Here is a 26,036-nt window from a genome sequence, read left to right as displayed (position 1 = left end):
AGGCACCCCCCATTTACCTACCTGGGCTTTGCGTGAATTCTTCCTTGGCCCTCTTTGGCCGGCCAGTCATTACCATTCCAAAGACCCTCACTCTTACTTCCCTCCAGGAGATTTGTAGGAACATTAACTGGCTTCGCCCCTCCCTGCCTGTCTCCACTAAAGACTTGCAGCCTCTCTTCAACTGCCTTAGAGGCTCCCCTGAACCCTCTAGCCCCCGTGTGCTGACCAGAGAGGCCGGAGCAGCCATTGACAAAGTGAACTCGGCTTTACACCTAGCTACCATCTCCCGAAGGGACCCTCACAAACCCTTCTCCCTGATTGTCTTTCCACACATTGCCCTCCTCTGGCAGAGTGCACCCCTGCTTTGGATACACCTATCATGGTCCTCTCTTCCCTGTATAGCATCACTGGTGTTGTCCTTGGATCATCTCACCCTAAAGGGTCGGAAGGCTGCCAAAGTTCATTTCAGAACTGACCCTGATGAACTTGTCCTCCCCATACCCCTTCACCATATCCCTCACTGCTTTTCTGACTCCCCGATCTCACCTTGGCACTCCTGGGCTTTTCAGAGTGTGTTGGTAACCATTACCCGCCCTCCCCTCTCCTCAAGAGGATTTCAGCACTCCCTGTCAGCACACTCCCCTTCTCATTTCCTGCCCTCAACCAATTCCACAGGCTTATGTAGCCTTTACAGATGCAAACAGAAAGCACCTGGGCTATGTTATCTACAAAAATGGATCTGTTTTGTTCACTCATAAGAGCCCTCACACCCAGTCTGTGCAATGGGGAGAACTGCAGACCCTGGCCTTGGTCCTTGCCCACTTCCCCTCCAATCCCATCAACATTTTCAGTGACAGTGCTTACACTGTGCAGATGCTTTCTAGCCTCCCCTTTGCATCCCTACCCCCAGAAGAGGCTGACCTCATCTCCGCTACCAATCTGTCCCCTGACCACTCTGATATCCTGAACTGCTCCAGTAATAATTCTTGCTATCTTACCTCCTACACCCTGCCTGATGCTGACACACATGCCCTGGTCCATACACCCAGGTATCTATGGATACCTGTAACCACTGATGGTGCTGCCAGTCACTTCTATACAGCAGAGCAGCACCGTGGTTCCTCTCCCACATCTGCTCACATACTGGGCTGCCAGGCCCCTTGTCTGCAGGCAGCAGTCTCGTGGACAATCTTATCTTGTTAACTACCCCCTCTGACCCCCTGCAACAGGCAAAGGAGCTCCACCACAGGTTTCATTTGTCCCCAGCATCCCTTCACCATCTTTACCCTGATCTAACCATTGAGGCATGCAAACACCTCTCTCAACAGTGCAGTAAGTGCACACCCTTTTTACCCCTCGGCCCACTCACTAGGACAGGAGTCAACCCTCACAGACTCCAACCCAACTCTTTGTGGCAGGCTGATGTCACTCATTTTGCACCTTTTGGCCGGCACAAATACATATTTACTTGTATTGACACTTTTTCTCATTTTCTTTTTGCTGAAGCCATGACTTCTGAAACTTCCAGAACAGTTGTCACTGCTTTGATGTCTGCCTTCTGCACCCTAGGGGTCCCTCACACTATAAAAACAGATAATGGCCCCTGCTTTACCTCTTCCCCATTTGCTGCATTTTGTTCCCAGTGGAGAATTAAACATGTCACGGGAATCCCTCACAACCCACAAGGCCAGGCAATTGTTGAATGGACTCACGGCATGTTAAAGAACACTCTCCTAAAACAAAAAGACAGTGATGCCCACAATTGGTGTGGCCTGAAAATTGCCCTGCACAGGGCCCTCTTTACTATGAACTTACTGACTTTTGATTCTGAAGGGTTTTCCCCTGCCTTTAAACACTGGGGGGCCCTTTTCCCGGCCACACCTCTGCCCATGGTTCACTGGAAAGATCCTATTTCTAACAAATGGAGGGGACCTGACCCTATCCTAACACAAGGGAGAGGGTTTGCTTGTGTTTTTCCCATAGATTGCACTGCCCCACTGTGGATTCCTGACCGTTTGATCCGACCTGCCTCTCCAGATGACACCCCATGTCGCAGTCCTCACCAAAGAGATGTAGAGAATGTCGCTGAACAACAGTAGATGAGATCCAAGACACAGAGGGAGGGGGAGGAGTCAATTTCCCCAACCTCCCACAGTGCTCCAGCACCAGCTCCTCACCTTGGCAAAAAGAGCAATGGACTTTAAACCCAGAGGACACTTGTCTCTTCACCAACTCCTCATTACTATGCTGTTCCTGCTGAATAACCCCTAAGTACGGGCCACCCCCCGATGGGCACTTATCCCTTCCCCCCCAATTCTTTTACCCATAGGTATGATGCATCTCTCTTTCCTGCACTCTTTGCCAGTAGTGGAACTGTGGGTCTCCCCACACTCTCACCGGAAGAACAAGCAGCTACACCGTTTCCCGGGACTCTTAACGTTTCCAATTCTGTTGGTTTCACCTTTAACTGGTCATTTGCACACCCATACTGGGTCGCACTATCCCGCTCATTTCAAGGGGTCCTTTTTGCTTTTGACTCTTCTGACATAAGATTCCCAGCTGGAAGTCTATGGGGATAACAATGGTACTGGTGTGTGCTGGCCCAAGGATTTTTAGAACACTGTATACTCCACACTCCCCTCCCTGCCCTCTTCTCCCTAACGTTGGACATTGCCCCCGGTTCTGGTTTCCATAGATCCCCTGGGACCCATGCAGAGGCCCCTATGCATTCCATATTGGTTCCCAGCTCAGTATCTATTCTTCTTTAGATGAGGTTGGGGCACCCCCATTGAGATATAGACCCCCACCATATACAAAATACACCGCCCTGTCTCAGGTCCCTCTGTAAGGCCCTTCAGCCTGCACAGACATTAGACCTCTTTTGTTCATGAGAGGGCTTGTCTGGTATAATGGAACTTGGGAAAAAACAGACCCTAGGCGGTCCAAGCTAGCACTGGTTGAGCCTACAATACAGCCAGAAAAATCAGTATTTTTACACAGTCAGGACTGTCTCATACCCCCATTTTTCTGGGTAGCTACCAATCTGACCCCTGACCACTCTGATATCCTGAACTGCTCCAGTAATAATTCTTGCTATCTTACCTCCTGCACCCTGCCTGATGCTGACACACATGCCCTGGTCCATACACCCAGGTATCTATGGATACCTGTAACCACTGATGGGTGGACTCAGCAAGTTTCAATCTATCACAGGGAATCCTGAGCCATTGGCCTACTTACCCTGCTCATAGCATCCCTTATTACATTTATAGCTTCTTCAGCCACCTCTATAGCCACCACCCTTGCCACCACCCCACGGCCAGAGGATATAGAGCACATGGCCAGACAAATGCCTGGAATCTTTCACCAGCAAAATGAGGTTAATAATCTCCTGAGAGCAGCTATCCTTAACCTAAACCAACAGCTAGCTCTCACTAATGAACGAATCTCTTTTGTAGAACAGCAAATTAGGACCATGTGTGATGCAAGATATACCTCCTTTTGTGTGACACCGTTCCTTGTAAAAAAACCTTTCCCATGCTCAAACTCTCCTCAATAGGCAGCTTTCCTCCCAGTGGGACTCCCACTTGCAATCCCTGCTTGCCAACATGATATATAAGGTCCTGGACCTCAATGACATGGTCATCAGACCAGGACTAGATAGTGATTCCGTAGACATGCTCTTGCATGATTTTTTTAGCTTCACTTCCCCAACCAAAATTGTTCTTGGGGTTCTCATTCTTATTTGTCTATTACTACTCCTCTGTTCTTTGATTAACTGGCACAGAGCTGCAAAAGCACTCATCGGCTCTGCCATGACTATCCAGGCCCTCCAGGTCCTAAATGAAAAACGGGGAGAGATGTGGGTACACAGGCTATTCTAACAGCCATGACACAAATCATCTCCAAGTAAACCACCACCTGGACAGTCTCAGGAGCTGCCTTGCCACCCTGAGAGATAAGGTGAGCTGGAGTCCTTGGGAGCCAGAGTCCTTGGGAGCTGGACATTCTGCCCCAATGTCCTAGGGCACTAGACACAGCTGTACCTTATCATCTCCTCCCTAATGTACCCTCCTATATTGTAATGCAAGAAGCTGTACCTACACATTGCTTGCACCCCCTAACCATTACCTCATTATTCTTTGTTCTATCCCAGAAGATCTAACAGTATATATGTAATAGCTAAGCAATAATAAAATTGAGCTGGAGGCATAAGGCAGTAGTGGCTTGACTCCTTATTCTCAGCCCCCCTCCTGGAGGGAGGTCACTGCTGTGGGCCCCAAGGAAGCAAGCCACAACACACATCCCCACCCCTTTCCCCTGCTCCCTGCTCCTTCTTACTCCAGATATCTATATTCCATTGAATATATATGCTGTTTCCTCTCCTAGCCATCTCTGATGAGAGCAAAGGTTCCCTCATTCCCCCTTGCCTCCCCACTTCCATATCATTGCAATAGTTATTTGTAATAAAAAAATCTTAAGTTAAATATCTTGGACTATTCCCCCTCTCCTTTTTCTTTCTCCCATTCCATTTCCCTTTGTTTCTGTTGACTCCATTTTTACACCATTTTTTATCTTCGAATTCAGCATTCTCCTGTGCTTCGATTATAAAAGCTCTCTCTACCTACTCTATTAACTGAGAAGGTTCATATGAGCATTATCAGTGTCATTTTTCTATGCAGGAATACATGCAGTTCATCCTCATTAAGTCCCTCATATTTCCCCCCTCTCCTCCAATCTCCATGCTTCACCTGAGTCCTGTATCTGAAGATCAAACCTTCTGTTCAGCTCTGGCCATCCCAAAAGGAACATTTGAAATTCCCCTGGTTCATTGAAAGTCCATCTTTTTCCCTGGAAGAGGACATACAGCCTTGCTGGGTAGTTCATTCCTGGCTGCATTCTAAGCTCTTTTGCATTCCAGTATATTGTATTCCAAGCCAAAGGAGCTTCCAATGTAGCTGCTGCTAAGTCCTGTGTGATCCTGACAGCAGCTCCATATTTGAACTGTGTCCTTCTGGCTGCTTGTAATATTTTCTCTTTGACTTGGGAGTTCTGGAACTTGGCTATAATATTCCTAGGGTATGATTTTTTGAGATCTCTTTCTCTGGGGGTTCAGTGGATTCTCTCCATTTCTATTTTGCACTCTGCTTCTAGAATATCAGGGCAATTTTCCTGTAGTAATTGTTTGAAAATGATGTCAAGGCTCTTTTCCTGATCATGACTTTCAGGTATTCCAATAATTTTTAAATTATCTTTCCTAAGTCTGTTTTCCATATCCGCTGTTTTTTCAATGAGATATTTCACATTTTCTTCTAATTTTTCATTTTTTTTGTTTTGAAGAATTGATTCCTGATTTCTGGTAAATTCATCAATCTCCTTGAATTCTATTCTTTGTCCGAAGGATTTCTTCTCCTCAGAGAGTTTTCTTATCTCTTTTTCCATCTGGCCAATTTTGCTTTTTAAAGCATTCTTCTCCTCAATAACTTTTTGAACTGTTTTATCCATTTGAACTAAGCTGGTTTTTAGCATGCTATTTTCTTCAGCATTTTTTGGGGATTTCCTTGACTAAGCTGCTGACTTTATTTTCATGTTTTTCCTACATCTCTCTCCTTTCTTTTCCCAGTTTTTCTTCCAACTCCCTTATTTGATTTTCAAAGTCTTTTTTGAGCTCTGTCATAGCCTGAGCCCAATTTCTGTTTTTCTTGGAGTCTTTAGATGCATGAGCTTGTGCTTCCTCATCTTCTGACTGAGTATTTTGATCCTTCTTGGGCTCATTGGCAAAATATTTCTCAATAGTCTTCCTTTTGTTTCTTTGCTTGCTCATTTTTCTGGTTTGGGCCTGTTTTGGGGGTGCTTCCTGAGCTTTAGGGACACTCCCACAAAGGTCTCAGTGTGTGAGGCTCTGTCCTCCCTCCTGGTCTGTGAATGACCATATGTGCCCCCCTCTGCCATGGGGCTGAGGTGGGGGGTTGCTGTTCTATGGGGGTGCCTAGACTGCTATCAGGATCTAAATGTGGTCAGAGCCCCAGAGTACTGTTCCAGAGGCAGAGGACAGATCTCTGCAGTCTCTCTTCACTCCCCTCCCTCAGTTCAATGGGCTCATGCCCTGGGGGCTCCTGCTTAAAGGCTCCACCTGCTTCTGTTTCCTGGATCAGGGCTAGGGAAAGACTAAGCTGTTCCCTGTGTGCCCCGAGGGCTGGGCTCCACATGCTTGCTCTGGCAGAGGTGCCCTGCTGTTCCCCCACTTTGTGTCTGGTGCTCCCCAGGGTGCAGCTCAGGAGACTCCCCCACTGCTGTGAGTTGAGACGCCCAGCACCCTGGTGCTCCCTCCATTAGGCTGAAGTTCTTTGGCTCTGGAGGGCCACCCCTCTGGCAGGCCACCTCTCCGATCCTGGGGAGCAGAGCCTTTCTGCTCTTTTCCAGGTTACCTTGATTAGGAGAACTGCCTCACTGGGTCCCTTTGTGGGTTCTGTCTCTCGAAAGCTTAGTTAGAGTCCTTAGCTGATGAGTTTTATCAGAGAGCTCCTAAGACTGAATCCCTTCTTGTCACCATCTTGGCTCCACCCCCCTTCTCTCTTCTGACAATGGTAAACAGCTTCATTTAGTTCATATATATTTTATCATGCAAAACATATTTCCATATTAGATATAATTGTGGAAGGAATAGATTAAAAGAAAAAAACAGAAAAATATAAAGTGGAATAATATGTTTCAATCTGCATTCAGAGATCTTCAGTTCTTTATCTGGATATGGATAGTGTCTTCCTTCTCAGATTCTTTGTACTGATCTTGGATCATTATGTTGAAGAAAGGAGCTAAATCATTCATAATTGATCATTATAGGTCATCTAGGTGGCACAGTGTATAAAGCAAACCTTTTCATATGACCTCAGACACTTGATACTAACTAGGTGTGCGTGATCTTAGGAAAGTCACTGAACCCTATTGGCTCATAAACAAACAAACAAATAAAAAAAAATTGATCATCACCAACATGATGTAGTATGCATGTTTTCCTAGTTCAGTGCATTTCATTTTTCATCAGTTTAAACGAATATTTCCAGGTTTTTCTGAAATTTGCTTATTCATCATTTATTATTGCATAAGAATAGGCTATTACATTTATAAAACACAACTTTTTCAGTTATTCTCCAATTGATGGACATTTTCTAAATTTTCAATACAATGCTGCCATGAAAAGGCTGCTATACATATTTTTGCTCACATAATTCCTTTCCTCTTTTGAATGAACTTTTCAGGATATAGATATAATTATTGGTATTATTGGCACAGGACTGACCAGCAGGGCATGCCCTCATCAGAGAAGGTGCCGTGCTCTAAGAGCAAAATAGAATTGACTTAGCTCAAAGGAAATATAAAATGTGCAAGTTTAGAGAATCCTCCCTAGAAGTTCAGATTTATGCTCAGCTGTGGTAGAGAATACTGAGTTTGTATTTGTCTCAAGAGCCGCAGTCTATCACACTATAAGACTCTACCTTAATAATGTCATTATGATCCTTTTGGAGAAAAAAAAGAAAACTATCAACTAGGCAATTCTTAGTGAAAAAATTTTTAAGAATGATAAGTATCTTCTTCCCTTATGGGGATATAAATAGTTTAGCACTATTTAATCACATTTTCTTTTTTATTTAATTATTATTTAATATTTATTTATTCTCATTTTGTACAAATAATGTTTTTATACATTAATAAAATATTCTTGTTTAGGAGTAAACAAAATACCCCCTGCACCCAAAAATATAGACTGACTTGAGTGATAAAGTAAAGGGGAGGGTAAAAAAATTAAAATTAAAAAAATAATAGTAATAATTATAGGTATGGCCAGGTGGCGCAGTGGACAGAACACCAGCCCTGGAGCCAGGAGCACCTGAGCCCATATCTGGCCCCATACACCGAACAATCACCCAGCTGTGAGACAGGCAAACCACCCCAACCCCATTGCCCTGGAAAAACCAAAAAAAAAAAAAAAAAGACTCCAAAATAAATAAAATACTAATAATAGTAGGGGTGGCTGGGTGGTGGACAGAGCATTGGCCCTTGAGCCAGGAGCACCGTGGTCCAAATCTGGCCTCAGACACCCAATGATCACCCTGTTATGCGGCCCCAGGCAGACCACCCAGACACATTTGCCCTGCACTCCCCCTCAAATAATAATAATAATAATAAAATATGCTTCACTTTGTTCCAACACCATCAACTCTGTCGCGGGTGGATCACATTCTTTTTTTTTAATTTTTATTAAAGATATTATTTGAGTTTTACAAATTTCCCCCAATATTGCTTCCCTCCCCCACCCCCACCACACAGATAGCACTCCGTCAGTGTTTACTTTGTTTCCATGTTGTACCTTGATCCAAATTGGGTGTGATGAGAGAGAAATCATATCCTTAAAGAAAACAGAATTCTCAGAGCTAACCAGATCAAACAATAAGACATCTGGGATTTTTTTCCCCAATTAAAGGGAATAGTCCTTGTACTTTGTTCAAACTCCACAGCTCCTTATCTGGATACAGATGGTACTCTCCTTTGCAGACAGCCTAAAATTGTTCCCAATTGTTGCACTGATGGAATGAGCAAGTCCTTCAAGGTTGAACATCACTCGCATGTTGCTGTTAGGGTGTACAGTGTTTTTCTGGTTCTGCTCATCTCACTCAGCATCAGCTCATGCAAATCCTTGCAGGTTTCCCTGAAATCCCATCCCTCCTGGTTTCTAATAGAACAATAGTGTTCCATGACATGCACAGTTTGCTAAACCATTCCCCAATTGAAGGGCATCCACTGGATTTCCAATTTTTTGCCACCACAAACAGGGCTGCTATAAATACTTTTGTACAAGTAATGTTTATACCCTTTTCCCTCATCTCTTCAGGGTATAGACCCAGTAGTGGTATTGCTGGGTGAAAGGTTATGTACATTTTTGTGGCCCTTTGGGCATAGTTCCAAATAGCTCTCCAGAAGGGTTGGATGAGGTCACAGCTCCATCAACAGTGCAATAGTGTCCCAGATTTCCTACATCCCTTCCAACAATGATCATTATCCTTCCTTGTCATACTGGCCAATCTGAAAGGTGTGAGGTGGTACCTCAGCGTAGCTTTAATTTGCATTTCTTTAATAATTAATGATTTAGAGCCTTTTTTTCATATGGCTATGGATTGCTTTGATCTCCTCATCTGTAAATTGCCTTTGCATATTGTTTAAACATTTGTCAATTGGGGAATGGCTTTTTGTTTTAAAAATATGACTCAGTTCTCTGTATATTTTAGAAATGAGTCCTTTGTCAGAATCATTTGTTGTAAAGACTGTCTCCCAATTTACTACTTTTCTTTTGATCTTGATTACATTGTTTTTTTCTGTGCAAAAACTTTTTAATTTAATGTAATCGAAATCATCCAATTGGTTTTTAGTGATGTTCTCCAACTCATCCTTAGTCATGAAATGTTCCCCTTTCCATAGATCTGACAGGTAGACTAGTCCTTTATCTTCTAATTTGCTTATAGTATTGTTTTTTATGTCTATGTCCTGTAACCATTTGGATCTTATCTTTGTAAAGGGTGTGAGGTATTGGTCTAATCTAAGTTTCTTCCATACTAACTTCCAATTATCCCATCAGTTTTTATCAAAGAGGGAGTTTTTATCCTGGTGGCCTGACTCTTTGGGTTTATCAAACAGCAGATTACTATAATCCCCTCCTGCTTTTACACCTAGTCTATTCCACTGGTCCACCACTCTATTTCTTAGCCAATACCAAACAGTTTTGATGACTGATGCTTTATAATATAATTTTAGATCAGGTAGTGCTAAGCCACCTTCGTTTGCATTTTTTTTTCATTAAACTCCTGGCAATTCTTGATTTTTTATTTCTCCATATGAATTTACTTACAATTTTTTCTAACTCATTAAAGTAATTTTTTGGGATTTTTATTGGTAGGGCACTAAACAGAAAGTTTAGTTTTGGTAGAATTGTCATTTTTATTATATTAGTTCTACCTATCCATGAACAGTTGATATTTGCCCAGTTATTTAAATCTGATTTAATTTGTGTGAGAAGTGTTTTATACTTGTTTTCAAAAAAATATTTTGAGTCTGTCTTGGCAAATAGACTCCCAAATATTTTATAATGTCTGAGGTTACTTTGAATGAGATTTCTCTTTCTAGCTCTTCCTGTTGTTTCTTGCTAGTCATATATAAGAAAGTTGTGGAATTATGGGGGTTTATTTTATAACCTGCAACTTTGCTAAAATTGCTAATTGTTTCCAATAGCTTTTAGATGATTTCTTTGGATTCTCTAGGTAGACCATCATGTCATCTGCGAATAGTGAGAGTTTTGTCTGTTCCTTCCCAATTCTAATTCCTTTAATTTCTTTTTCTTCTCTAATTGCTGATGCTAACATTTCTAATACAATATTGAATAGTAGTGGTGATAATGGGCACCCTTGTTTAACCCCTGATTTTATTGGGAATGCTTCTAGCCTCTCCCCATTGAGTATAATGCTTGTTGATGGTTTCAGATAGATACTGATAATTATTTCATGTAACAGTCCATTTATTCCTACATTCTCTAGTGTTTTTAATCAGAATGTATGCTGTATTTTGTCAAAAGCTTTTTCAGCATCTGTTGATATGATGATATGGCTTCTGATAGGTTTGTTATTGATATAATTGAGTATACTAACAGTTTTCCTAATATTAAACCAACCCTGCATTTCAGGAATAAATCCTACTTGATCATAATGTATTATCCTAGTGATGACTTGTTGTAGTCATTTTGCTAAGATTTTATTTAGGATTTTTGCATCTATATTCATCAGGAAAATAGGTCTAAAATTTTCTTTCTCTGTTTTAACTCTTTCTGGTTTAGATAACAGTACCATATTGGTTTCATAGAAAGAGTTAGGCAGAGTTCCATCTTTCCCTATTTTTCCAAAGAGTTTATATAGTATTGGAACCAATTGTTCCTTAAATGTTTGGTAGAATTCACTTGTGAATCCATCAGGCCCTGGAGATTTTTTTTAGGGAGTTCAATAATGGCTTGTTGAACTTCTTTTTCTTAGATAGGGTTGTTCAGGTATTTAATCTCTTCTTCATTTAACCTGGGCAACTTATATTTTTGTAAATATTCATCCATTTCACTTAGATTATCAAATTAATTGGCATAAAGTTGGGCAAAATAATTTCAAATTATTACTATAATTTCCTCCTCATTGGTGGTGAGTTCACCTTTTTCATTTATAATACTAGCAATTTGGTTTTCTTTCTTTTTTTTAATCAAATTGACAAGAGGTTTATCAATTTTATTTGTTTTTTCATAATACCAACTTTTGATTTTATTGATTAATTAAACAATTTTTTTGCTTTCAATTTTATTAATTTCTCCTTTAATTTTTAAAATTTCTAATTTGGTATTTGATTGGGGATTTTTGATTTGTTAATTCTCTAATTTTTTTCATTGCATGTTTAGTTCATTGATTTCCTCTTTCTCTATTTTATTCATATAAGCATTTAGAGCTATAATATATCCCCTGAGAGTTCCTTTGAATGAATCCCATAGATTTTGGTAGGTTGTTTCATTATTATCATAATCTAGGATAAAATGGTTAATTCTTTCTATAATTTGTTTTCTGATCCACTCATTTTTTTAGGGTGAGGTTATTCAGTTTCCAATTTGCTCTGGGTCTGTATCACCTTGGCCCAATATTGCATATGACTTTTATTGCATTGTGATCTGAGAAAGATGTATTCACTATTTCTGCCTTTCTGCAGTTGATCATTAGGTTTTTATGTCCTAGTACATGGTCAATTTTTGTATAGGTTCCATGTACTGCAGAGAAAAAGGTATATTCCTTCCTATCCCCATTCAGTTGCCTCCATAAGTCTACCATATCTAATTTTTCTAACAATCTATTTACCTCCCTAACTGCTTTCCTGTTTGTTTTATGATTTGATTTATCTAGACCTGATAGTGGGAGTTTGAGGTCTCCTTCTTGTAGAGTTTTGCTGTCTATGTCTTCCTGTAATTTTTTTCAGCTTCTCCTCTATGAATTTAGGTGCTGTCCCACTGGGTGCATATACTTTCAATATTGAAATGACTTTATTGTCTATGGTACCTTTTATCAGGATAAAGTTTCCTTCCTTATCTGTTTTAACGGTATCTATTTTTGCCACTGCTTTGTCTGAGATAAGGATTGCTACCCCTGCTTTTTTACTTCAGCTACAGCAAAATATATTTTGCTCCAACCTTTTACCTTTACTCTATATGTATCTCTCTGCTTCAAATGAGTTTCTTGTAAGCAGCATATTGTAGGATTCTGGTTTTTAATCCGCTCTGCTATTTGCTTATGTTTTAAAGGAGAGTTCATCCCATGCACATTCAAGGTTATGATTACTAATTCTTTATTGCCCTCTGTGCTATCTTCCCTCTGTTTGTATTTTTCCCCCTTTCCCCCCACTTTTATCCATATTCCCCAGTATTTTGTTTTTGAATACCACCCCCTTCAGGGTGTTTGCCCTCCTATATCACACCCTCCCCTTTCTTTCCCCTTTCCCTGTTGCCTTCCCTTTCTTTTGTTATATCCCCTTATTTCCTCCACTCCCCTTCCCTTTCTCTGTCCCCCCTCTCCTTTTCCCCTTTTACTTCTTGAAAGGTTAGATGTTTTATAAATTAACTGAGTATGTGTAAGTTGACTTTAAGCCAAGTCTGATGAGAAGAAGATTCAGGTGTTTCTCCTCTAATCCCTTCTTCCCCTCTATTACCTTAGGTTTTTTGTACCTCTTAGTGTAATGAGATTTGTCCCATTCAATCCCCTCCTTCCTCCCGTCTCTTTCCTGTCCCCCTTTTTAGGGAGGTAGTGTATTTTTTTAGATCATTCTATCTAAGTCATAGAAAATTCTATGTGTCTGTCCCTTCTAGTTCAGCATATTCTGTTGAATAGAGTCAAATTTCCTGAGAGGTATTAGAGTCTTTCTCCCCAGTGGAGTTAAAGCCAGTAACATCCCATTAGATAGCAATCTCATGGATAGGTCATGGATGTCCATCATTTCTGGCTCGGTATATTCTATCTATTAGAGTTACATTTCTAAGGATTTATGAGAGTCTCTCCCCACCCCCATGCTGGGTAGATCACATTATTTATGATAAGATCATCACAAAAGTTACTTCCATATTTTTCCACCATTGCCATTGCTGATTGCAACTCCCTCTTTCCATATTCCTCCACTACCATGTACTATATTTTCTCTCTCCTTTCACTCTGACTCTTCCTTAGGGTAGCTGAGTGGCACAGCAGACAGATCCCTGGCCCTGGGGCTGCAAGGCCCGGAGCCCCCATACCACCCCTTAGGCCCAGCATCCACCTGATACTATCATCACAGACAGGCCATCTAATCCCAGTCCCTTGCAAGAAGTAAAAAAGAAATTGTGTTATAGCTGACCACTCTCCTCCATCACTCACATCCCCCCATTCCCCCTGTCCCCTTTCTCACCTTCTCACTTCAGATGTCTATATCCTATTGCTGTTTCCTCTCCTAGCCACCTCTGAAGGGAGCAAAGATTCCCTCATTCCCCCTTGCCTTCCCCCTTCCATATCATTGCAATAGCTCATTGTAACAAAGAAAACCTTATCATATGAAATATCTTAGCCTATTCCTCCTCTCCTTTCTCTTTCTCCCCATATATTTCCCTTTTATCTATTGACTTCATTTTTGCACTACAATATAACTTCAAATTCAATTTTCTACTGTGATTCATCTATAAAAGTTCCTTCTACCTGCTCTATTAAATGAGAAGTTTCATATGAGTATTATCAGTATTATTTTTCTATACAGGAATACATGTAGTTCACCATCATTAAGTCCCTCATATTTTCCCCTTCTCCTCCACTCTCTATGCTTCACCTGAGTCGTGTATTTGAAGATCAAAACTTCTGCTCAGCTCTGGCCATTCTTTCAGGAACCTTTGAAATTCCCCTGGTTCATTGAAAGCCCATCTTTTTCCCTGGAAGAGGACATTCAGTTTTGCTGGATAGTTGATTCTTGTTTCCATTCTAAGCTCTTTTGCCTTCTGGAATATTATATTCCAAGCCCTATGAGCTTTTAATTTAGTTGCTGCTAAGTCCTGTGTGATCCTGATTTCAGCTCCATATTATTTGAATTGTGTCATTCTGGCTGCTTGTAATATTTTCTCTTTCACTTGGGATTTCTAGAGCATGGCTATAATATTCCTAGGGGTTCCATTTTTGGAATTTCTTTCTCTGGGGGATCGGTGGATTCTCTCCACTTCTATTTTGCCCTCTGCTTCTAGTATATCAGGGCAATTTTCCTGTAGTAGTTCTTTAAAAATGATGTTAAGGTTCTTTTCCTTATCCTGACTTTCAAGTATTCCAATAATTTTTAAATTATCTTTCTTAAATTTCTTTTCCATATCAGTTGTTTTTTCAATGAGATGTTTCACATTTTCTTCTAATTTTTCAGTTTTTTGGTTTTGAAGTATTGAGTCCTGATTTCTTGTAAATTCATCTGTCTCTGGAGTTCTATTCTTTGTCTGAAGGATTTGTTTTCCTCAGAGTTTTCTTATCTCTTTTTCTATCTGTCGAATTTTGCTTTTTAAAGCATTCTTCTCCTCCTCAAATAACTTTTTGAACTGTTTTATACATTTGACCTAAGCTGGTTTTTAACATGATATTTTCTTCAGCATTTTTTGGATTTCCTTGACTAAGCTGTTGACTTCATTTTCATGCTTTTTCTACATCTCTCTCATTTCTTTTCCCATTTTTTCTTCTATCCCCCTCACTTGATTTTCAAAGTCTTTTTTGAGTTCTGTCATAGCCTGAGCACAATTTCTGTTTTCATTTGAGTCTTTAGATGCAGGAGCCAGTGCTTCCTCATCTTCAGAATGAGTGTTTTGATACTTCTTGGGTTCATGTGCAAAATATTTCTCAATGGTGTTCCTCTTGTTTCTCTGCTTGCTCATTTTCCCAGCCTAAGCCTGTTTTGGGGGTGTTTCCTGAGATTTTCGGACACTCCCACAAGGATCTCTGAGTGTGAGGCTTTGTCCTCCCTCCTGGTCTTTGAATGACCATATATGCCCCCCCTCTGCCAAGGGTCTGAGGTGGGGGGCTGCTGTTCTATGGAGGGGCGTAAACTGTCATCAGTATCTGAATGTGGTCAGAGCCTCAGAGTCTTGTTCCAGGGGCAGAGGATAGAGCTCAGCAGTCTCTCTTCACTCCTCTCCCTCAGTTCAATGGGCTCATGCCCTGGGGGCTTCTGCTTACTGGTTCTGCCTACTTCTCCGTTTCCTGGATCTGGAATGCAGTGGCTTCACATGCTCACTCTGGCAGAGGTCCTCCAGCTGTTCCCCCAATTTGTACCTGGTGCTCCCTGGGCCTAGGTCAGGAATCTCCCCTGCTGCTGTGAGCATGGCTGGCAACCCCTCTGGCAGGCTGCCCCTCTAACCCTGGGGAGCAGAGCCTTTCTGTTATTTTGCAGGTTACATTGAGTAGGAGAACTGCCTCCTGGGTCCCGCTGTGGGTTCTGTCTCTTGAAAATTTAGTTAGAGTCCTTAGTTTAGAAGACTTATGAGAGAGCACCTAAGACAAGATCCACTCTCGTCGTCATCTTGGCTCTGCCCTCTGAATCACATTTTCTTTTCCCATTTTCCCCAATTATGTTTGTCTTCAATATCAAATTTTTGTGTTGTTTCTGGTCTTCTCATATGAAAGTTTGAAATCCTTCTATTCCTTTAAATGACTGTATCCTTTGATGTATTTTTTTTTTTGGTTTTTGCAAGTCAAACAGTGTTAAGTGGCTTGCCCAAGGCCACAAAGCTAGGTAATTAGTAAATGCCTGAGACCGAATTTGAACCCAGGTACTCCTGACTCCAGGGTCAGTGCTTTATTCACTGCACCACCTAGTCAGCTCCTCCTTTGATCTATTAACTTAATTTTTCCAGGTAATTGATTCTTATTTGTAATTCTACCTCCTTTGCCTTTAGGAATATCAATTTATATGATCTCTGATCCATTAATTTTGCAACTACCAAGTCCTGTGCTGTACTAATTATGACTCTCTGATGTTTGAATTGTTTCTTTCTGGCCACCTATAATATTTTTATCTTGTCCTGATAGTTCTGAAACTTGGTTGTAATGTTCTTTGAGGTTTTTCTTTTGAGATCTCTTTCCTGAGATTGTAAGGGGATTTTTTTTTTCAATGTCTGTTTTCTCTGCTGCTTCTAGAATATGAAGGATATTTTCCTTGAAGTATATTTGAAGAATGATGTCCAGATGTTCCTTTTGATTATGGCTTTCAAATAATCCAATGATTCTAATACTCTCTCTGCTGGAACTATTTAGCAGTTAGTTGTTTTTCTCATGAGATATATTATTTATATTTTCTTCTATTCTTTTTATTCTTTTGAATGTGTTTGATTGATTCTTTTTTTTTTAGGTTTTTGCAAGGCAAACAGGGTTAAGTGGCTTGTCCAAGGCCACACAGCTAGGTAATTATTAAATATCTGAGACTGGATTTGAACCCAAGTATTCCTGAGTCCAGGGCTGGTGCTTTATCCACTATGCCACCTTGCCGCCCCTGATTGATTCTTGATGTCTCATTCTACTTGCTCAACGTTGTATTTTAAGATGTTTTGCTCAATTAGTTTTTTTTTGTAAAATTATTTATTTAAGGCAATTTAAGTGCATTGCCCAAGATCAGACAGCTAGGCAATTATTAAATCTCCGAGGACAGATTGGAACTCAAGTCTTCCTGAGTCCAGTACCAATGTTCTCTCCATTGTGCCATCTAACTCTCCCCCTCAATCAAATTTGGATATTAATTTTCTGCTTGACTAATGTACTCTTTAAGGAGCTGTTTTCCTCAGCTGATTTTTTAAATCTCCTTTTCCATTTGGACTATTCTACATTTTAAGCTTATTAAATAGTTATTAACAGTTTTCCAAACTGCTGAAACTTTTTTCCATAATTCTCTTTTGTTTTCTTCTTTCTCTCTCATGTGATTTTTGAGATACTTTTTGAGCCAATTCATGAATTCCTTCTGAGTTTGAGACCAAATTTCCAGTTTTCTTTAGAGTTTCACCCCAAAGTGTTTTATAGTGTGGTCCTCTTCAGAATTTATGTCTTGGTTTTCCTGTTCCTATAACTTTCTATGGTCAGATAGTTGGAGTTTTTTGAACTTGGGGAGCATTTTTTCCTTTCATTTTGCTGGGGATTGGGGTTTATCTCTTGTCCATGATCCCATCCAGTACTGTGCTCCCTTCAAATAATTGAGATAAATCTATCCAAGTGAACCTTCAAGTTTTCTGAGATAAAATATTATTTCATCCCATATTCTTTCCTGTTTCTGATATTCCAATATCTCTCATGGATTATTGATTTATAGTTGTTTTGGGGTAAACATTGCAAAACTATAACAACTCACTCTTTCTTCTACCGTCTTATCTCCTGGAAGTCAATATCAAAATTTCTAAGAATGTTAAATGAGTTAAAGAAGGAAATATTTCATAAAACTATACTTGTAGTGGAATCCTAATGTTCATCATTGCTAATAAATAAAACTATGAACCAGTTTTATAAAAAAACAATCAAACAATAGCATGGTTATAGACGTAGAACACATATCACATTACTTTCTGTAGGGGGATTGGAGAGGGAAGGGAGATAGGGAGGAAAAATGAGAAAATTGATTGTTGAAAGCTACCATTACCTGTAATTGGAAAAAATAAATAAACATTTAAAAATAATAAAGTATAAAAAGCAAGCAATAAAATAAATAGATGAATAAAATAGATAAATTGATTAATTTGATTTTAAAAAAGAAAGGATAAAACCAAATTACTAGTGTCAAAAATTAAGAGGGTTTATTTACTTTCAATAAAATGAGATTAAAGCAGTAATTAGGAACTATTTTGATCAATTGCACACTTATAATATCATCTAACTTAAATGGCTGAATATTTACAAAACTCAAAGTTTCCCATATTAATATAAGAGAAAATGACAGAATACTTAAATATCCCCTTTTAGAAAAGGAAATTAAGCAAGCTTTCAATTAACACACACAGAAAAAAATTTCTGCAGGCCCAGATGTGTTCATAGGTGAATTCTATCAAGCATACAAAAAGCATTTTATTCCATCACAATATAATTATCTTTGCCACATTGTAAGTATTGCCATCATAGTTTTGAAATAACCCATGTCAGCATAAGAAATTAAATAGGAATATTTCAGGAGTTTTGCAGATGTTGTTGATGACATTTGAAGATCAGCAGATGACACAGAAAATATTTATAAATTTTAAAAAATTAGAAATGAAAATTCAAAAATAGAAAATAGAAATATAGAACTGAATATAATATCAACAAAATTAATCTTTTAATTTAAATAAATCAGTCTTCTCTGGTATGAAGGAGGGTCAAAATATTTTACACAGATTTTTCCAGATCATTTGAGTGCCACATCCCTAACCCATGCTGTATTGAAGGGATGAATGAATTTTGGGGAAATATTACAAGGATTCGTACGAAATTCCTTTTATGACCCAAATAAAATGTTGATACTGAAACTAGAAAAGGCCAAGATAGAGAAAGAAAACTAAACACCAATTCTGCTAAATAATATTGAAACAATGACATTAAAGAAAATACTAGTTATAATATATCACCAGGATCTTATATTTTGGCCAGTCATGGGCATATAGGTGGTTAGGAAAAAGTATCAGCATACTTGGCCAAAGGCAACAGAAATGACCATATTAATAGCAAAGGAACAGAAATTTATGCAGAAAAAGCTTTTGAGAAATTACAGATAGCATAGGAATAAATAAAGCTTTCCTTAAAATGATAAGCAGTACCTTTTAAAACCATGAGGAAGGGGCAGCTAAGTGGTACAGTGGACAGAGCACCGACCTTGGAGTCAGGAGGAACTGAGTTCAAATTCAGCCTCAAATACTTTATTATTACCCAGCTGGGCAAGTCACTTAACCCCACCAACTTGCAAAAATCAAAAAAAAAATAAATAATAATGTGATAGGCTAGGTGCCTTTCTAATAAGATTAAAGAATGGGATGTCAAATTTTTTTGTACTGGAAGATTTTATTTATTTTGAGTTTTACAATTTTTCCCCTAAACTCACTCCCCCTCCCCACAGAAGGCAATTTGCCAGTCTTCACATTGTTTCCCTGGTATATATTGAACCAAATTGAATGTGATGAGAGAGAAATCATATCCTTAAGGTAGAAACATAAAGTATAAGAGATAGCAAGATCAGACAATAAGATATTTTTTTTCCTAAATTAAAGTTAATAATCCCTGGTCTTTGTTCATAGTTTTTTCTCTGGATACAGATGGTATTCTCCATTGCAAACAGCCACAAATTGTCCCTGATTATTGTACTGATGGAATGAACCGGTCTATCAAGGTTGATCATCACCCCTCATGTTGCCATTAAGGTGCACAGTGTTTTTCCACTTCTGTTCCTCTCCCTCATCATCAGTTCATGCAAATCTCTCTAGGCTTCCCTGAATTCCCATCCCTCCTGGTTTGTAATAGAACAATAGTATTCCATGACTTACATATACCACAGTTTGCTAAGCCATTCCCCAATTAAAGACATTTACTTGATTTCCAATCCTTTGACACCACAAACAGGGCTGCTATGAATATTTTTGTACAAGTGATGTTTTCACCCTTTTTCAACATCTCTTCAGGGTATAGACCCAGTAGTGGTATTGCTGGAACAAAGGGTATGTACATTTTTGTTGCCCTTTTAGCATAGTTCCAAATTACTCTCCAGAAAGTTTGGATGAGTTTGCAGCTCCACCAATACTGTAATAGTGTCTCAGATTTTCCATAACCCTTCCAACAATGATCATTATCCTTTCTGATCATATTGTCCAGTCTGAAAGGTATGAGGTGGTACTTCAGTGAAGCTTTAATTTGCATTTTTTTTAATAAGTAATGGTTTAGAGCAATTTTTCTTATGACTATGGATTGTTTTGATTTCCTCATCTGTAAATTGTCTTTGCATATCCTTTGACCTTTTTGTCTATTGGGGAATGACTTAAAAAAAAAAAAACATTTGTGGGATGTCGATTTTTAACCACAGTGCTATATTTAAAATGTTAGTTTTATTGCTCAACTGATAAATGGTCAAAGCATATGAAAAGGTAATTTTCAGATGAAGAAATCAAAGTTATCTAAAGTCATATGGATAAATCGCCTAAAACATTTTGATTTGAGCAATACAAATTAAAGCTTCTCTGAGGTGCCACCTCACACCTAAATATGACTAAAAAGGAAAATGATCAATATTGAGGAGATGTGGGAAAACTGATACATTGTTGGCAGAGATGTGAACTGATCCAACTTTTCTGAAGAGCAATTTGGAATTATGCACAAAGGGCAAAAACCTGTATATACACAACAATATTACTACTAGGTCTGATTCTCAAATAGATCACAAAAAAGGGCTAAAAATCTACCAGCACAAAATATTTATAGTAACTATTTTTGTAATGGCAAAGAATTATAAATTGAAGAGATGCCTATCAATTGAACAATGGCTAAACAATTGTGGCATATGAATGTGATGGAATATTATTGTTCTGTAAGAACTTATGAGGGGCTTCAGAATACCCTTAAAAGACTTGCAAGAACTGATGCTGAATGATATAGCAACATTGAATGAACTGGTTAATTTTAGCAGTACAATAATGATAGACAATTCCAATAGAATTGTGATGGAAAGCATCATCCATATGCAAGGAAGTATCTGTGGAGTTTAAATGTAGAACAATACTTACCATCTTCAATTTCTAAAATCTGTCTTATGCATTATGTTTTTACTCTCTATCATTTTTCTCCATTTTGACTTGATTTTTCTCTTACAACAAAACAAACATGGAACTATATTTTACATGTTTACCTATGTATGGCCTATGTTGGGTTTTTTCTGTTGGGGGAGGGAAGAGAGGGAGGGAGAATACTGTAAAATTCAGAGTGTTGGAGAAAATGATTGTTGGGAGTTTCCATTCCATATAGTTTGCAAAGTAAATAAGTAAAATATTTAAATACAAAATTGTTAGCTCTAGCAACAAGAGAAGAAAAAAATGAAGGAATTGGGATAGAAAATGAGACAACACAACTATCACTATTTGATGACAAAATGATATTATGCCTAAAGAATCAATGGAAATAATCTACTTGAAAAAAGTTAATAACATTAGTAGAGTTTTAAGATATAAACTAAACCCATATGAATCATTAGGATTTCTATATATTACCAACAAACTACAATATCAAGAGATGTAAAAATTCCATTTAAAATTTCTGCAGACCATATAATATACTTGTGAGAGTACCTGCTTAGACAAACCAGGAATTTTATAAAAACAATTACAAAACACTTTTTACACAAATAAAGTCAGATCTAAAAAAACTGAAAATATATCATTTGCTTAATGGATAGACTGAATCAATGTAAAAATATCAATTATACCTAAATTAATTTAATTATTCAGTTCCATAATAAATCAAACTACCATTTTTTTAAATGAGTTGGAATCAATATAATTTGGCAATTAGATATATATTTGGGTGTAAAAATTGAAGAATAAAATGTTTTAAGTTAAAGTGAAAATAATCACCAAAATTGGTTGTATCATCAGTATAAATTGAAGAGGATTGCATTTGTAAGTAAGGTTTTGACCAAAAAGTAGTTTAGTTTGGGGATTTGGGAGACTGAGCTCATTTTGACTTTGAAACTCTAAAGGAATATTCAGATAGAAAGGCTTTATTTGGAGATGATAATGTACAACTGTATTTCAGAGGTTACATTTCACATGAATGCATGGTTTTGAAATTAGACAAAGATTTTTATGAAAGGCCAGTAATGGACAAGGAACCCAAATTGAAAGAGTGCATAGAAAGAAGTGATGACCAAGATATAGAGTTTCTTGCCTCCTCTACACTTAAAATAATACCTGGCACATGGTACATGATGATGCCTTCACACATAGTCTGTTTCCTGTTTCCTCTCTTTCTCTCTCTCCCATTTCATTCTAAATATTTAGGCTAAAGTTAAAGTGAATTAATAAGAAAATCAAAGTGCAGTTAAGTCTGAAAGGACACTCAAGAATTCTAATAAATAGTAAAACCATACTTGAAATCAATTTATTAATTCATAAACCAAAGTTGATATGTATTTCAGAAGTTTTTTTTAATCTAAATACAATACTTCTGAAAAGTAGACAAGAGAAATAATCTAAGATATTTTTTAAAATGTTAAAGGACAGAAGAAGAAAAATTAATAAAATAGCAAAAACAGCAATGCAAAACAAACTCTCAAAGCAATATACTGGTCAAACCTGAGAATTACAAAAACAAATAATAAAAAATTGAGGAGGTCAAAAGAAAGTGTTTCTCACTGTAAAGAAATGTGTGCTTTGGGGAGGACAAGTCTTCAAAGGAAAAGGGAAAAATATGGAATATGATTCTATGGGATTAAATCAATCATGGTTAGTGTTAAGGAAGTTGCAGGTTAAAACAAAAATATTTGCCTCTAGTAATAAGAAAAAGAAATTGAAGAAATCAGAATTGGCAGTTAGGAATCAAAGATTCAATTCTTTGCAGAAGACATGATGGTATACTTAGAGAATCTGAGAAAAATTATTCAAAAAACAACTTGAAACAATTAACAAATACAGCAAAGTAGTAGAATATAAAATAAATGCATATAAACAATCAAATTTTTTTATATGAATAACAAAGCTCAAGAGCAAGAGATAAAAAGAAATTATATCTAAAGTAACTGTAGACAACATTAAATACTTGGGAATCTACCTCCCAGAACAAACCCAGAAATTATATGAACATTTTTATAAAGCACTTTTCACCCAAATAAAGACAGATCTAAATAATCGGGAAAAAGTCAATTGTCCATGGTTAGGTCAAGCTAATATAGTAAAACTTACAATACTACCCTGATTAAATGACTTATTAAAACTTCCAAATAATGAAAGGTGGCCTAACTCTACCAGATTTAAAACTATACTATAAAGCGGCAGTCATAAAAATTATCTGGTATTTTTTAAGAAATAGGAATAGTGGATCAATGAATTAGGATAGGTTCAAAAGAAACAGCAGGAAAAGACAACAGTATTCTACTGTTGGACAAGCTCAAAGACTTCTGGGATAACAATTTACTTTTTGACAGAAATTGTTGGGAAAACTGGAAAATAATATGGCAAAACTAGACATGGACCCGCATCTCACACCCTATGCCAAATTAAGGTAAAAATGGGTTCAGAATTTGAATATAAAGTACAACACCATAGATAAATTAATGACAAACAAATAATCTATCTACCTGATCTATGCAAAGGGGATTAATTAATAATCAAACAAGAAATAGAATGCATTATAAGGTCTGAAATGAATGATTTTGACTATATTAGATTTAAAAGTTTTTAAACTAATAAAATCAGTGCTGCCAAAGATATAAGGAAAGCAGAAATCTGGGAAATAATCTTCACAACTAGTAGTTCTGAAAAGGTCTCATTTCTAAAATACATAGAGAAATGCATCATATAGAATGTTGCAAGTCAATCACCAATTGATAAATGGTCAATGGATATGAATAGATAGTGTTTTAACGAAAAGAAATAAAATTATATATAATCATAAGAAAAAATGCTCCTCTTATTGATTAGAGAAATACAAGTTAAAACAACTATGAGGTTTCACCTCACACCTATCAGATTGGCTAGGATGACAGAAAAGAAAAATGACCATTCCTGGAAAGGTTGTGGGAGCATTGTGACCTTAATGCTTTGGTGGTGGAGTTGTAAAGTTATTCAAGCATTCTAGAGAACAATATGGAACTATAACCAAATAGCATTAAAACTGATCATACCCTTTGACTAAAATGTCCAATTCTAGGGCTAAACCAAGAAGAAATCCTAAAAAATGGGAAATGTCCCATATGTTCCAAAATATTCATAACTCCTCTTTTTGTATTGGCAAAGAATTTGAAATAGAGGCATTGAGCCTCTGTTGGGGAATGATTAGATAAGTTATAGTACATGAATATTATGGATTATTATTTTTCTATAGGAAATCATAAATAGAGGCAGCTAAGTGATGCAGTGGATAGAGCACAGGCCCTGGAGTTAGGAGGACCTGAGTTCAAATGTGGTTTCAAACACTTAATAAATGCCTAGTTACGGTACCATGGCAAGTTACTTAACTCCTTTGCCTTAAATAAATAAAAAATTTAAAAAAGAAACCATAAATATTTGGAAGAGAGAAGCATGGAATGAGTTACAGGATCTGATGTCAAGTGAAAGGAGCGGAACCAAGAGAACGATATACACATTAAAAGCAACACTGTAGGGCGGCTAGGTGGTGCAATGGATAAAGCACCAGACCTGGAGTCAGGAGTACCTAGGTTCAAATCCGGTCTCAGACACTTAATAATTACCTAGCTGTGTGGCCTTGGGCAAGCCACTTAACCCCATTTGCAAACTCCTAAAAAAAAGCAACACTGTGAGATGATGAACCCTAATGAATGCAGCTGCTCTCAGTGGTTCAGAGAACTAGGACAACACTATTATACCTGCTATGGACAATTTAATTCCCATACAAAGGAAGAGTAACAAAACAAAACAAATCAAAAAATCCTTCAGAATCTGAGTAACACTTCATTCACTTTTCAGAAAAAAAAAAATATATATATATACACACACACATATATATATATATATATATATATATATATATATATATATCTCACATATTTCTTTCCCATAATCCTAATTCCCCATACCAAAAATGGCTAATCTCTAAATAAGCTTGAGAGAAATGCATAAACCTGATTGTCATTGCTGAGGGAATCAGGGAGGGAAGGAAGGATGGAAGAAAATTTTGTAACTTAGAAATTTACATAAGCAGATGGATGAATGCTTTAAAAAAAGCAAACTTCCATAACATGTATTTGGAAAAGTAAAACATCAATAAAAAAAAATAAAATACCAAAACATTGGCAGAGAAAATAATGATTAAATTAAATAAAAATTGTTCTAATTTGTTGAACTGTGACAAAAAATAGAGATGTAACAAATTCCATTAAAACTAAAGCTAAGCAAAAAAACATTGAAGTTAAAGCATAGAAGTTTAAGTGGATTATAGTTACATTGAGATAAAAACATAAACCAGAAATATTCACGCCATATCAGGAATGCTATTTGGCTAGCTAGCAACAAGCTCTGTTGGTTTGAACAGTTGCACATTCTGATACTAAAACCATATCATCTATATGCAACAAATCATATCTTCTATATACAACAATATCCTAAAGCAGTTTCTGCACTACACATAATTTACGTAAGGACAAAGTCTCTAGAGAGATTTACACCATGGGAATACCCTGCTGCTGTTTCCTGTCACAAGATGCTACCTTCAATAGGTCAGTTCCCTAATAAAACTTGGATTGTTGATCCTGCCTTTTTTGTCTCTTTCCTCAGAAATTAGGTGCAAAAGGACAAATTGATGCTCATGTCTGGAAAAAATTAAATTGTGCAAAATAGATGTGAATATAAGTTTATAAATGTATATAAGTATATATATATATATATATATATATATATATATATATATAAGCACATATGGATCGATTTACTAACTCTACTACAGTATATCCTATAATTAGGTATCTAACAATCACTGGAACAAAAGAACATTTAGCAATATACAATTATTCCAAACAAAAGAAAGATGAACAATTTTGCTTAGCAATGATGTACAAAAAAATCATGATATATTCATTCATATAAGTCTCTTTTAGTTTATTGATATAATCATTATTTTTTATTATGCTATTTTCTTTTTAAATTAAACCTGAGGCAAAGCCAAGATGGCTATAGGAGAAGACACTCTCTTAGGTGCTCTCTTCAAAATATTTCAAAAGCCTTAAAATTATGACTCTAACTAAATTTTCAGGAGAGAGAGAACCCA

This window comes from Macrotis lagotis, chromosome 1, assembly GCF_037893015.1.
Source record: "Macrotis lagotis isolate mMagLag1 chromosome 1, bilby.v1.9.chrom.fasta, whole genome shotgun sequence".
NCBI classification, from domain to species: Eukaryota; Metazoa; Chordata; class Mammalia; order Peramelemorphia; family Peramelidae; genus Macrotis; species Macrotis lagotis.
This window is presented reverse-complemented; position numbering follows the sequence as displayed.